Source organism: Octopus sinensis, linkage group LG4, assembly GCF_006345805.1.
Source record: "Octopus sinensis linkage group LG4, ASM634580v1, whole genome shotgun sequence".
Lineage (NCBI taxonomy): Eukaryota > Metazoa > Mollusca > Cephalopoda > Octopoda > Octopodidae > Octopus > Octopus sinensis.
In genome coordinates, this window is record NC_043000.1 from 73273784 (window position 1) to 73290054 (window position 16271).

Here is a 16271-nt window from a genome sequence, read left to right on the forward strand (position 1 = left end):
GCGCGTACACACACACACGTACACAAACGTACACACAGACACAAGAATGCGCAGAAACCTATCCCACCCAACCCCATGCACACACAGACACACATACCTTTAGACACACACACATAAACGTACATACAACCACATACACACTCATACTCAAGCACACGTGCATACACACAATAAAATGCACACAACCTGACACACATCTCCACGTTCACACACATATACACACGCACGCACGTACACACACGCACACACACACACCAGCACAGGTTCCCACATATACCTCTAACAAACAATACTCATACAGATATGCACACAATTATACACACATGGGCACAGACACACATGCACATACACGCACACACGCACGTAAGCACACATACGCACGTAAGCACACACGCACACAAACACACACACGCACATTACGCCTAGACAACACCAAAAACCCACACACATGCATGCACAAATTCACATACACACCTATACATACACACAATATATGCATACACGCACACACACACATACACATATGTATACACATATAGACACAGACACACACACTCACACACACACAAACATGTGCACACATATGCACGCACATGCACACACCTAACACTCACAACCCACGGATACATGTATATACACCCACATACGCGCACACAACTACATGCACATATGACATGCACGCACATACTCACACACACACAAATGAACCCACACATACATCCCATACACATAGCACACACTCATACATACACGCACACAATTATACATACATGTATACACACACACGCACATACAAGCACACACGCACACATACACAAAGTAAAGCACAGTTATTCGCCACACACACAAACTCTACACATACACACATGAACACACACACACACACACACACTACAAAAAAACACACACACATACTTCAAACTACCAGTACCTTTCACTGACCATTCTTCCACATGGGTAGAGAGACACAAGAGCCACTCCTAATTCATTCTTCCTTGACCTTAAACAATACTAAGCCCTACCAAACACATAGATTAACAGCCACAGCCACACACACACACACACACGTGTTATCATTGCACACATACACACATACACACATGCACATGCAGACCTGCACACATGCACATATCCACACTTACACATACATACCTCCTCTTGCACTCTCCTGTCTTTGAAAGAACTTTTTCTTCACCTATTCCCTTCTGGTCATTCAAAATGTGACCACGTGTGTACCGTTGGCGATTTTTTTTTCTCCGTCTACCCTTCTTTGGATCCTTCCTTATCCTATGTTTCTGACGAAGTGCTCCACTCGAAACGTTAAACCCTCCTTCTTTCCTTCTTTCCTGAGCTTCCAATAATACTATAATTGTTCCACGTCCTCGCATTGTTGTGTTTTCTCTTTGTGTTTTCATGTTTGGATTAACTATTTATATATATATATATATACAACTTATGAACTAACTCTGAAATCGGGTCTTTTTTTAGAAATTTCTGTTGGTTTTCTTCGAGACACGTGCTTATAGTGATGAATTATATGGTTATGGATGTTGTCTAGTTTCAGCATATTTGGCATTAGAAATTTTTTTTCTTTTGCCCTTGTTTATAAGTTCTTTATAAATTTAACCTTTAAAGGTATTTTTTAATATGCTGGCCTTTGATAAAATTTTTTTCGAAAAAATTTTATCCTATATTAGATGTAAATTTAATAGTGTTCACTTCCGGACTCTCTCATTCCTTGAGAGTTTTCAGTTCGGATTGGACGTGTCTCGAATTGGCTGGAGAATTTCTATTTTGAATATATTTGGGGTACTTAGGTCTGCTCATGACTTACTGTTTGCTTCTTCCATGGGTATAAGTAAGTATTTCATTTTTTTCTTTGCCGCATTTATTACTGACGAAGAGAAGGTTCTTATGAACTAACTCTGAAATTGGGTCCAATATGGTAATGACGGAATTTTTTAGAAATTTCTGTCAGTTTTCTTTGAGACACGTGCTTATAGTGATGAATCATATAGTTATGGATTTTGTGTCTAGTTTTGGCATATTTGGCATTAGAAATTTTTTTTCTTTTGCCCTTGATTATAAGTTCTTTATAAATTTAACCTTTAAAGGTATATGGTTATGGATGCCAGTGATAAAATTGCTTTTTTGAAAAATTTTATCATATATTAGATGTATATATATGTTCACATACACACACACAATTATACACATTCGTTTTTGTGTGCATGCATGCATACACACAGAGCCCTACATTTATATGGAGTGGTTGGCGTTAGGAAGGGCATCCAGCCATAGAAACATTGCCAGATCAGACTGGGCCTGGTGCAGCCTTCTGGCTTCCCAGACCCCAGTTGAACTGTCCAACCCATGCTAACATGGAAAGCGGACACTAAACGATGATGATGATGATGATGAAATAAAATATAGAGATATAAACCAAATAATATAGTATAAAGAAAGAAGTATAAGAAAGATGTATTAGAAATCATAGATTATCAGGATATTTCAGTGAGGTTGTGAGAGTACTGCTATGGTTGATGATAGAGTCATCTACATCCAATCTTGTATCCTGAATGAAGATGTTAGAATCAACATAGGGCTGGCTTGGAGGCAGAGAGAACATGATGTTTGTCTTCTTTGGATTGAGATAAGTCCAAAAGAAGTGCATTCTCTAAAGAATAGATCCAGTGTAGCCTGCATGCCTTCTTCAGTGTGAACTATGAAATCTGCATCATCAGCATAAAGAAGTTCACAAACAGTCTTTGATTTTGCATAGAAGCATGTTACATCAAAGACCTTAGCTGAGGTCCTGAAGTGAATGTAGATGTCAATGCCATAGTCCTCAAAAGCATATGAGACATGTATGCAAAATACATGGAAAAAGGGCTGGAGCAGGAATATACCTTGTTTAACCTCATTACTGATGGAAATTGGTTCTGAGAGTGAATCATTGAAGATAAAATGAACTTTCATATCCCTATAGAGTTTCTTAATCAAGTTGACAAATTGAGGTGGACATCCTAATTTACCAGGTATGGTCCATGCTTTTGTTAAACTGGTTATTATTATATCATCATCATTATCATTGTTGTCTGTCTTCCATGCTGGTATGGATAGGATGGTTGACAGGAGCCAGCTAGGTAGAAGACTACTCCAGGCTACTGTGTCAATTTTGGCAGGGTTTTTAGGCAGAGTGGACTGAGTGTTTTTTACATGGCTCCAGCACAGTTGAGGTCAGTTTTGGCAAGAGTTTTACAGCTGGATGGGGCATTGGAGGAGGGGATCTTGTATCAGATGATGAAAGGTGCCAGAGAAGCAGAAACAGGTGTCTTGTTATAGAAGAGAAGGCATTGGAGGAGGTGATCTTGTGTCAAATAATGAAAAGTCAGGGTGTGACAGAGAAACAGAGAAGCAGAAACATGTGTCTTGCTATAGAGGAGGTACATGGTTAGCTCACCAGAGAGAGAGAGAGTGTGAAAGAAGAGAGAGGCAGTGAGAGAAGAGAGAGTGAGAGAAGAGAGACAGGGAGGGAGAAAGTGTGAGGTACAAGATTGAGGACAGAAACAGATGTACTGATGTAAAGAAGATATTTGGTTACCTTGCCAGAGAGAAAAGTAAGAAAAAGAGAGAGAGTGATCAAGAATGAGGGTAGAAACTGGTGTGCTGCTACAGAGGAGATACATGGCTATCAAGCCAGAGGGAAGAGCAAGGGAAAGAGAGAGAGAGGGTAGAAAACAAAGAAAGTGCAAGAGAAAGCAGGAGAGAGATGGTGGTGAAGTTCCAGGGTATACTCACAAGTTACAAGGATCAGAGCATAGGTGGGATCATAGAGTAAGGAAGAGAGAGAGACAACTGGTAGTAATTGCCAGGGCATTCCCTCAAGGTATGGAGGTCATAATATATATAGCCAGGTGTTGCCAAGAAGGCTTGAGTAGGGAGTAGAGGTTGCACTGACTGGTAAAAACTTGGGTTTAGAGATGGTGGGGAAACAGTGATACAGTGAGCAGGGCAGTGAGGGCAGGGAAGGGAGAGAATCATAATGTATGAAGAAATGTGTGGAAGAGAAAGATGTGGTTCAGAAGAGGGGATGCAATTTGGTTTCTTGGTGTAGAGTGTGTGAAAAGTTTATTGTTACATCACATGTGAGACACAACACTTCTAGCACTCAGTTTCACTGACATGGGCAGATTTTCTCTGGAACCTCATATCATCATACATGTCAGTCCATTGTCATTTCCTCTGTAAACCCTAACATCCTGAGATCAGTCCTCATCACTTCATCCCACGTCTTCCTGAGTCTCCCTCTTCCACAAGTACCATCCACATGTCCAAACCAAAGCATTCTCCTCTCTTGCATGCCACATTTGATTCCTCTTATGCCCAACTTTTCTCTTAACACATTTTCACTTTGTCATACATGCATACTGATGTTGAACATCCAACAAAACATACTATCTTCATTCCTCTCCAGTTTACGCATGTTCCCTACATTCAAAGCCCATGTCTCACTGCCATAGAGTATATCTGTAGAGTATAGCTGTTCATACACAAGCATCATACAATCTACCTTTCATTCTGAGAGGGAGTCCTTTTGTTGCTCTCTGAACTTCCTTTTGTAGCTCTCTAAATTTCCTCCATCTTATTCTTGTTCTAGAAGCAATACTTTTAGAGCATCCACTATCATTACTAATTTGGTCACCTAAGTAGTAGAAACTATCTACTAATTCAAGAGACCCACCTGAGCATCTGAGTGAGTCTAAGTCCCTCATGCTCTTAGTGTTGATTGTTCCTGCAGAGTGGAAGAATTTTAGAGGTAAAATTGTCAGGAGGAGAAGAGGAAGAGAAAATTTAGGAGTGGTAGTAAAATGAATTTTTAGAAGAGAGGGAGGTGGGAGATAAAGTCAATAGGGGAACATAGTAGTTCTAGGTAAATTTATGATTTATCACATAACAATAAAATTATACATGCCTAGTCAAATACACATGCATATTTTCTCTGTGCACCTGTAGTATCCTATAGGTGTGCACATGCACATACATGCCTGTATATTCTCATGGGCTGACAGGAAGATGTCGGGAGATCGTGAGATTAAGAAAAAATATAAAGGTAGTTAAAAAAGTTGTCTGTTATAAATACATAGAAGAGCTGCAAGTGGGGGTGGGGGGATAGTTATAAAATAGTAGCGAAAGATGCTATTATTTGTACTTTGATAATGTGTTACATAATCTGTATTTACAATTAAAAATTAGATGGTTCAGTGCATTCAGACAATTGGTGGATTACACAATAGAAAAGATTTCCACAATACATTTGTTGTTATAACCATTATACAGTTTAGTATGGGTAACAATGGACCATTTTAAATTATAAAGAATTGAATTTTGTTTTAGGTTATGAATTAGCCAAGATAAAGAAGTGCTTTTTGGGATTTGAAGCTAGAATAGTGATTACCTACTCTGACCTCGAAGGTGGTGCTTCACAAGCCAATGTATACAAATTAGAATTATCATTTGATACTGTGCATTTGTATATAATATTTTTTTGTGAGAAATCTATTATCTAAAGGATAGGAGGTGGGTGTCTACAGCTGCATAGGATTCTAGAAGGTGCTAAACTGGAATTTACGGGGTTATGATGATCTAGGGTTCACCTGGTGTTATATTCATTATCTGCTGCAGTGTTAGGATTGGTATTTTTAGGGTGGTTAGGGAGTCATCTGGTGGATGTAGCTTATAATACTTCTCATGTCTAATGATACTATTCCTATCATTGCCTTTTTCAGTGGTGGGTGTAGTGGGGTTATAAGGTTGGTTAAGGGTATTGAGAGGAGTTATAGAATTAGGGTTGGTGGTGTCAGGGTCAATAGTGGTGTGAGGGTCTGTATTGGTAAGGAGGTTTAAGGATGTCCTAGGGCTATGCTTGGGAAACTGGAGGTTAGGGTGAGTTGTGTTGCTGCCATTGCTGGTTCCCAAGTTTCTCATTGTTCAGACGTCAGATTATACCAGCAATGTTATTGGGAATTGAAAAGTTTTCTAAGAGAACTGAACTTAGAGAAATGTTTTCCAAGTAGAGTAAAGAAGAGCTTGAGTACTCTGGTCTGAACATTAAAAGCAGTAGTAGAGGGTAACCCAGATATTGTCACATGTCTTGGTCTACTTATTCCAGTTTAGGGGGTTACCCAAGTATAGCTTGCAATATAGAGGTGTACATTAGTATGGATTTTGATGGGCAGTGGTGGATTTGGGAACTAGAATCACAGGATGGGAGGTGTGCCTATTAGATTTACAACTACAGTAAAATTTGGGAGGATAGAAGAAGGGTGGAATACAGGGAATACTTTGTGTTTTATCTAAAGGGACAGATGTATCTGTTATGCCAGTTTTAGTGGAGGAAGGATCACTCCATATAGGGATGTATTCATTGCAAACACACACAAAGACTGGAACATATCTTTTTTGTCTTCTATTGAAAAGGGTCAAGCAACAAGGGTGAAAATTATGGAAATGCTTGTCAGAATAAAATCAGTACCTACCACTCCAGAAATAATAGCCTTTTTATTGAATTCTTTTTAAAAGAGGAAACTGATAAGGCAGGATTTATAGGCAGCATCCAAAGTAAAGAACCAGGTAAATAGAGAATTTTCCCTTCTGAAATTTTTTTCTGAATTTTTAAAAATTCTTACCTAAATATCATCTTTAAGAGAAATTGATCATGTGTTCCAGACCACCTGAGAAATTTCTAATGTTATTGAATATGAGGCCTGGATAACCGCAGAAGAAAACAATGGGAACTAGAAAGAAACTGTCAAGACAAGTCAGGAATCCATAGAGCATCTTTCTTGATACCAAATTAAGACACTATCATCACTCAAACACTTGAAAATATGAAAGAGTAATCAGTGGGCATTTTCAAACAAGAAATACCAACTGCTTGATTCTGTTTCATTTACTATGGTTTCACTAGTTCTGCCAATTATAAATATCAATGTAAACTGTTTCAAGCAAGGATTTATAAAACCTCAGTTTCTTTCCTAATCAAGGTGTAGAAAACATTTGGTAAGGATGGGATATCTCTGAGATCTAGAAGACAGAAATATAATCACTAAACTTGTCAACTAGATAGTTTGATGCAATTTTGAACCTTGTCCTTCTGACTCAGGTATGGTTGTCATCGCCATCATCATCCTCATCATCCTTGTCACCACCACCACCACCATTATCATCATCATTATCATATTTAACATAGCAATCTAGAAGAAAATTTAAGAAAGAAATATATTTTTCTGTTCTCTTATGAAAAGGTATCCAAACATTAAGAAATAGTGTACTCAATGGTAGGCTTCATCACCAAGCTGTGAGTTAACAGTTTAAGAATATCTTAACATTTCCTGCTCATTTATTTTCAATTGACTATGCTTGCTTAAATTTTTCACTCGTGTTGTACAAAGAATCTATACACCTATGTAATTTAAGATATAATTATTTCAGGGAGATATTTAGAAGGGGTTTCCTTATGGTTGTTTATGATTATTTATAAAAGATTTAATTTCTCTGATTTTCCTTTAAATTTTTTACAAACACATCTAAGAAAAGGTTAATACAATTTTTATTTATGTTAATGTTTCAAGAATTATATTGCATAAATCCTAGTTAAAAAATAATGAAAAACATTTCTTTATAAACATAGGGAAAGAATATAATAGCAGTATTACACACACTCATAAAATATAGAAGTACAGTGAGATTTGATAGTTGGATCTAGTCCACATTCAAGTTTGGTGATGTGCCCTGATTATCAGCTTGCAGCAATATCATGCCATATAGAAATTAGTGAAATGTTATATGACTTTTTCACATGCTTTTCTCAGCATCAAAGGCAGTGTCATGTCAAGAATAATGGCAGAGGTTTGTGAGCCACCTGAGGACACATCTTCACCTCTTCCCAGGCAATACCAAGAGATAAGAGACAATTTCAGGCTGTCCAGTGCTAAATGTGTATAATAATGATGTTCACTGTCCACTTTGGTTACCAATTCATTGCTAAAAATAACAGTCTAATTAGCTATGCAAGTGATACACAGCCATCAACAGGAAAATAACTCAGCAACAAACTTCAAAATGACAGAAAGCTAACAACCAGATAACCTCACTGCTCTACTACCACACTTTCATAACTGCAATGAAAACATCAACAGTATAACAGTTTTTTATTGGCAAAACCAAGAAATGGTGACTAGAATTGACAGTTGGCATGGAGACCAAACAGTAAAACCAGCTTGCAGCCAATGAATCAAAAAATGAAATGCAATCAAGCAACTTTTCACATACATGATTTCACAGAATAGGCTCTCAAGGACTCTTTCTTTACATGTACCTATTTTCTTTAGATTTAGTACCATTCATCCAGTAGATTTACATTTCATTCATTTAAAAGACAAAATAATTGCACTTCTACCAACTTCCTTTGTTTTCATGCTAGCACATTTTATAACTTTGCAAAGTCATGTTTAAAGCTAATCCTGTATTTTATTTTTTTTCCACGGACCCACTTATAGATGATTTTGTGCACATTATTTATTGCAGACACATTTCAATTTACAGTTTCTCACATATGCATGCCTGTTTCATGGTATTCTAAATTTCTCTGGCTGTTTTCACACCAGCCATCATACATTCACACTACACACTTGTAGTGGATATGTGTGTATGTAAACAAATACATAAACCGTTTCATGATTAAAAGGAAGTTATTTACAGGGTTATAGGTACACTACATACAAATGTAAGCAAATGCTTCGAATTGCTTGTATAGAGCACATATTAGAAATGAATATGTTTGTGTGTGTGTGCGTGTTTCATTCGAAACAGTAGTCGATCAGCACTGTGAGCATTTCTCTCTGTCTCTGTCGTCTGCCAAAAACTTGGGGCGTAGATAGATCTATTTCATCTCCCATCTCTGCTACGATTGTTCGCTTCTCTGTTTCAACCTTGTATTTATAATATTTGTGACAGCTAGAAAGACAGTCATATCGTAGCAGAGACTGTGCTTATTTAGGTCAGCACTTGTCCAGTTGAACTGAGCCTGACATGGCCGAGGTCACAGGCATTTTCACAAAGAAGGAACACAAACCATGCTTATTGTACCCTGCTTTCAGCCAGATACTTTTCTCAATGGAAATTTATAGTCATGTTCCACATAGAACATATTTAAATGGCTTGATGAATTCAGCATTTCACTTAAGTTTCCTTCGGGATAAACAGCACCTACACAAGCAGAACTATTTGCATATCAATGGAAATTTTATGTAATAGTAGTAATAATGATAGTTATAATTTTTTCCTACATTTTCTCTTTACCTATTGCTAATATTATTAGGCTGATGTGGTGAGATCTAGAATCAAAACCATACAACCCTGATAGTTGGGTCCAGTCTACATTCAGGTCAGACAACCCTTTGTGATTATCAACCAAATAGGTTGCCACAATATCACATCATATAGAACTTAGTTAAATGCTCTATGACTTTTTTTGCACACTTTTCTCTGTATTAAAGCAGTTTAACACCAAGAGTAACTGCAGAGTTTGAGAGCCACCTCTTGCGTGCCAAGCAACACTAAGTTTTCCTTTGATGAATGTAGTTCAAATAGAAAGAATTCTTCTTTACAATCACAAACCAACTCCTTCCAGCAGCTTGGGTCTTATTAATCATTACTATGCTTGTTTCTTGTGCGTGGGAAATGAAAAGAGGTTCACCTACCTTCTTCTCATCAATGCCTGTTTAGCAGTAATCTCTCCGACGATTCTGCCCTACCCTTGTCACCCAGTATAAGTACCTGCTATCTTTCCAACCTGGGAGTGAATTCCTTAATGTCCATTCGCGACAAAAAGAGGCCGATTCTCACCTCTCTCTCCCCACTTCTCCTCTCGTGCTTCCTCTTCTGGTCAGCCTCTTGACCATTGACATCATGACCCTCTTCTTCTGGTTCATCCCTACATGCCCCCCCCCCATTGATCTCAAAGATCACCTCCTCCCTTCACTCCATGTCGAAATCTAGCACCCACCTTGGTGGGCACCTTGCATGTTCTGATCTTCTTAAGCTGGGAACCTCATTCTCTTCCTCTTCTCCACAATCATCATCCGACGAAGCAACAATCCTATGAACATCTAAGATGTGACACAGCATTCCATCCACAGAAATGTTGTTTTGGGAATTGACAGCCATCACTATTCCTCTGTTCCACTGAGTTGTGCAGCATGTCTTTGGTGGCTTGACCCAGACTTCATCTCTCACTGCCACAAAGGGCCCTCTCTCTTCTTCAGGGAATCCTGATGGCTTACTTGGATGCTGCCATCCATATTTGAATATTGCTCAATGTGGCATGGACTCTTCAGCCTGTCCTAATCAGGGTGACACATTGTACCAGAATACTGCTTCCAGCAGTGAGATGTGTCCCCTCTCTGCCATGGCCTTGATCATTTGGTGATGTCTTTCCACGATCCCATTTCCACTCAGCCTGTATGCCACTCTGAAAAAGCAGTGCACTTTTTGCCTGTCAAGCATTTCCTTCAGCACCTCCAAACAAAACACTGTGCTGTTGTCCATCAGCAATTCATTCACAGGGCCCCACTCTAAGAATACCTCATTTAAAATATGTACCATCACATCTGCAGTGTCTGCCCTCAATTCCCTCCAAATGGCCATCCGGCCTGGCCCACAGTCAAGAATCATGAGATACGTCCCCTGCCAGTAGTGTGTCGCATCCACTGCCAGTCATCTCCAGTTGTGCTCTACTGAAATGTTTCCCTACTCATGCACACTCTGAGCAGGGTTGATGGATTGACACCTGTCATAGTTCCCGACCACCTTTTGGATGCTCTGTCTAGTAATGTTGGCAACAATCCTCCTGGTAAGATACAGGGTCCTATCCACACCCGTATGATGCACGGCATGTAGTCTCCTTAGTTCAGAGTCAGTTAACCAACACACTACAGCTACCCCTTGTTTTGATTCTTCCAGCTCCCCTAACCAGGCCTTTCTCACCCTGGTTAGAACGTCTACCTTGTTTATCTCTGAAAGCACAAAGACCATATACAGCTTCAGGCCACACTTGGCAACCAGCTTTCCTAGAACCCCTAGGTGATGCTTCACTAACATTTCTGCTGCCCCTTTGGTTCAAACCCTCTTCTCATTGGTGATCACCGATCCTACCCAGCCAAGCATGGTGGCCAAATCCATCCAGATTTCGAGGGAGCACAGACCCCCATCTCAAGGCCAAATTCACTCCTTTCAGCACTGCGTCCAACTCAGTGGTTGTAATTGTCTGCTTTTTGAAGCCAGGCCGCATCCTCCACTTTGACACCTCTGATTTCCAGCACAACTCCTATTGCAATGCTACTAGCATCACACCATATGGTCCCGTTATCCGATTTGAGCAAATACCAGTTCCCTCTGACTGGGTCTTCTGCTCTCATCCTTTTTAGGATTTCCTGCATCATCACCACCATCCCCTCTCCCACTTTGTCACCCCAGTTCTCCCCTTCTGCTCATCTCTTGGTATAACTGCATGCTGTATGCAGCCACCCTATGATTGGGTAGTGACCTACTAATTTCCTGCACATTGAGAACAGTTCTCTCCTGCTGACATTGGCACCCAGCTCTGGGATCTCATTCCCCCTCTGAAATACCAAAACGCCTTTTCTGTTTCTTTGAAGTTTCAGCTCCAGTGCAGCTCCTCCAGCTATTGACTCCAGTGACTTCACAATCAACTTGAATTTCTTCAGATGTCTCACAACCTCTGCCACAGCTGCTACAGTCTTGTCCACTATGATGTCATCTATATAGGAATTGGTGGCCCTTCATATCCTATCCACATTTCCCAGGATAGATTTGAGCACTGTCACTATGATCTTCAGTGCAGAATACAAGCGGAAACCCAGCCTTTTCAGACAATATTTCAGGCCCATGTATTGCACCAGCTGCAAATATGCTGCAAATATGCTGACTTCAAGTTGACAATCGTCGCTGCTTTAGTTGACTGTCTCTATACGTGCAGTGCCTCACTGCAGACGTCAGTTGCCTTGCCACCTGTGTGGCATGATACATGGCCATTCATCTCCCAAAAGTCCAGTACCGGTCTGACTTTGCCCTTTGTTGGCTGCACCACTGCCATTAGTGGTAACACTCTGCTCACCACCCCCTCCTTCCACGGGATAAGGATACCTTCCTTAATCCACCTCTCTACCTCTTCTTGAAACTCCCTTCTGGCATGTCTTTTCAGGGTATGCTGGTAGCAGCTCACCCTGTTCTTCAGCATCAGGGGCGCCTCTTTCTAGATGTGGTTTTGCTTGCTGTCACTTTCAAGAAGTTCAATTTCGTCCATTCCCAATCACCACATCAATCCGATCTAATCTATCACCTGGTCAATCACGATTGCCCGCAGCTTTAATGTTGTGCCTCACACCACTATCTCCATGTTGCTGCTACCCTTGCATTCAATTTCGCTGCCATCAACCGCCTGAACACTACTCACCCACTTCCATTTCTTTGTCACCCTCAGGTGACAAAGAAATGCAGCCTATGTTCACAAGGGCCTTGAATGTATTTCCCCCAACCATGACCTCAATTTTGAGCAGTGGCTGCACAAGTACCTCTACTCATTCGCGGGGGAAGTTTAGAGGCAGCAACTTCCCTGTAGCCGTTTCCCTGGCTGCAATTTTGGGCAATATGCCCAGTCTGTCTGCACTGGTAGCAAACTGGTCTAGCAAACTGCACAGTCCCTCACCATGTGTGGTCCCTGGCACTAGCCTGTGAACAACCACTGTCATTCCACAGTAGGTTTCTTTTCATCTTTCAATGGCCACCATGCAGCGTCGTGGGCTTCTGCAACTGCCATCACCACTGCCTTCCAACAAGAGTTTTGTGTCAAATGCAGGCTTGAATGATGAGCTCACTCATCGCCTTTTTGTTGCCACCTGGTGATTGTTGTAGCTGCACCAACACATTGTCAGGAAAGCCATTCACAAAAGCCAGTGATGCTACTTTCTCTAGACCCTCTCCACTGAGATTAGATAGCACAGCCAGCCTCTGTACCTCTGCAGCATATTTTTCAACCTGTTCCCCTGCCCATCTGACCATTCTCAGCTTAGCAAAAATGGTGTACTCTCCCTCTGTATAAGCCTCACTCAAGCACTGCTTGATCTTTGCCCCGCTCAGTTGTTCTTCTTCATTGATTTTGAGGTACAGTGCCAGCACGCTCCCCTCCCAATTTCAGCACCATGAGGCTTGCTACGTTTTCGATGCCTTGTAGCCTGGCCACAGCTTTGACCTTTTTGAATCTAAGCTACTACGTCTCCTTCATCATAGAGAGGTCTGATGACATCACTGCTGATCCTTATCTTTGCTGTTAGGGGACCATGATATCTATATATGATTGCCAAAATAGCTTGTCGTGCATGGGAAATGAAAAGAGGTTCACCTACCTTCTTCTCATCGACACCTGACTAGCAGTAATCTCTCTGTCACTCAGTATAAGCAGCTGCTATCTGACCAAAATAGCTTGTCGTGCATGGGAAATGAAAAGAGGTTCACCTACCTTCTTCTCATCGACACCTGACTAGCAGTAATCTCTCTGTCACTCAGTATAAGCAGCTGCTATCTGACCAACCCGGGAGTGAATTCCCTAACGTCTGTTCACGATGCCTCCAGTGAGCAAAAAGAGGCTGACGCCTGCCTCTCTCATCCCACTTGCCTTCTTGCACTTCCTCTTCTGGTCATCCCCTTGACCATTGACATCATGACCCTCTTTTTCCTGCTCATCCTCACATTTCTAATCTCCTATAGTCATTAGAAGTTTATATTCAATTGCTCTCCTGTTAAAACAGCAATGCATAACAATGCACAAGTGAACCAATGACAATGGTGCCGACTAATCATTCCAGCATGACAGAAGTAGACTATGTTTATTGTTTTCTATAAATGTATGATAGCTATATGTACCCAGCATTGCTCATATAAATTAATACCTGTTTGAAAATCATGCTGTACAATCAATCTTGCATAATGTTGTCCTAAATACATATATCTGACAAAAAGAAGAGATGGTCATGGCTTGATCAAGGCTGACTTGGTGCTAAACAACAATATGCTGCAGGAATGATTTCAAATGTACACAATCTTTCATACATAGCTATACATTTATTTCTATTGTATTTTATATTTGATATAAAGATACACTGAGTGTTAGTTTTGTATCTGAGTGTGTCTTGATACCTGTGATCATTGAAGTAACAAATACACATATACACACACATTTCTATTTGTAAAATTCCTTATTCTTCCATTGCAGAATGTAAAGAACCCTACAACAAATTTATAAATGGAGGAGAAAGTGGATATATACAACCACCATATAATAACATTATATTGATAACGTAAGTTACTTCCAGCTTCAGAGTATGTGTTTAATAATTTTTACATGCAATATGACATACCCTTTATCCTATGACATAATATGCTACAACATACTTCCACAATATGCTATGCATGACACACACCATATTGCATATATTTGCAATAATAACACTAATAGTAGTGCATTATCCCTTTCCGTTGCGTACCTTCTTATCCAACAATATGTGGTCTGCACATGGTCTGCATTTATAATTTTACCACTGTGTTATCCCTTATCAAGACAATTTTCACTAGCTCAATCTACTTATTTTGGTTAAAAGGTGCCAAAGAGGCTTGTAGCTTACTGCTATAAGCAGTTGTTGCAAATAATGATTGGTTTGTAGACTTGCTGGTTTTTACTTCTACCATGACTAAAGTTTAACCCTTTATCATTTAATCCAGCCATATCTGTCCCAAATATTCTACTTGTTTCATATTAAAATGAACCAATCTCTCACACCTACCTTACAATGTCATTTTAAAAATATACAAACACACCATTGAAATCTCAAAATTACAAGAGAATGCATGATTAATTCAAAACAATGTGGATAAATAGACATTACAATTGACAAGCAGCACGCTCCTGATTGCTGCACAAACAAGTAAGTTAGATTTTTCTTTTTTTTTTTTTTATCACACTTACACATAAGTAAATACTTATTGATTGATTAGAAACATTAATTCTATTTTTGCTTTCAAATGATTTTCTTTGACAGACGAAAGTTAGTTTGCTTACAATTTCTCTTCTTATTGTAGTCCACTAAAATGCCAATGGGCCCTAACAACTAACAGTAGTCACGTTTTTCAAATAAATTTGGTTAAGTTTGAAGAGTTGAGTTACCTTGATATCTATGATGGTGTGTATTTCTTATATCCAATATCTGTATAATTCGTCTTTTATTATAAAACTTTGTAATTGTTTGACTTCTGTCTCAAGACAACATTTTTGTGACCTTTGTATGATATTAGCATTATTTGAGAAGTGTCTGATGCTGCTGAATTTGATATACTCTTTTACTCTTTTACTTGTTTCTGTCATTTGACTGCGGCCATGCTGGAGCACCGCCTTTAGTCGAGCAACTCGACCCCGGGACTTATTCTTTGTAAGCCTAGTACTTATTTTATCGGTCTCTTTTGCCGAACCGCTAAGTGACGGGGACATAAACACACCAGCATCGGTTGTCAAGCAATGCTAGGGGGACAAACACAGACACACAAACACACACGCACACACACATATATATATATATATATATATATATACATATATATATATACATATATATACATATATATGACGGGCTTCTTTCAGTTTCCGTCTACCAAATCCACTCACAAGGCTTTGGTCGGCCCGAGGCTATAGTAGAAGACACTTGCCCAAGGTGCCACGTGGTGGGACTGAACCTGGAACCATGTGGTTAGTAAGCAAGCTACTTACCACACAGCCACTCCTGCGCCTTTATTTTTATACCTGTGTCTACTGCTGACATGGCTTGATACTTTTGGTTAGGTTTAATTTATTTAATAACTAGCAGTATCACCTGGCATTGCTAGGGTTTGTTTCGACCCTTTAAAATTGGAATGTATATATATATATATATAATTTACAAAATAAGGGCAAAAGAAAAATTCAAATGCCAAATATGCCGAAAAAAAGACAAAAATGTCAATAACCATTATAATTTATGCGTCTCGAAACAAACCGATAGAAATTTCTAAAAAATCCGTTATTACTATATTGGTCCCAATTTCGGGGTCAATTCATATGAATTTTCCTCTCTTCAGCGATAAATACGTGAGATATTTTATCC

At 39.6% G+C, this 16271-nt stretch overlaps 1 protein-coding gene across 1 annotated transcript in view; it reads left to right on the top strand.

Annotated features, from left to right (window-relative positions):
• The window catches only part of LOC115210489, a 67276-nt gene that overhangs the window by 457 nt on the left and 50548 nt on the right, over window positions 1-16271 (top strand). Inside the window, exons 2-4 of the mRNA XM_036502145.1 lie at window positions 6481-6633; window positions 14354-14438; window positions 15217-15317. The gene's annotated coding sequence lies outside the window, so the exon portion shown is untranslated. The remainder of the gene's footprint in view (window positions 1-6480; window positions 6634-14353; window positions 14439-15216; window positions 15318-16271) is intronic.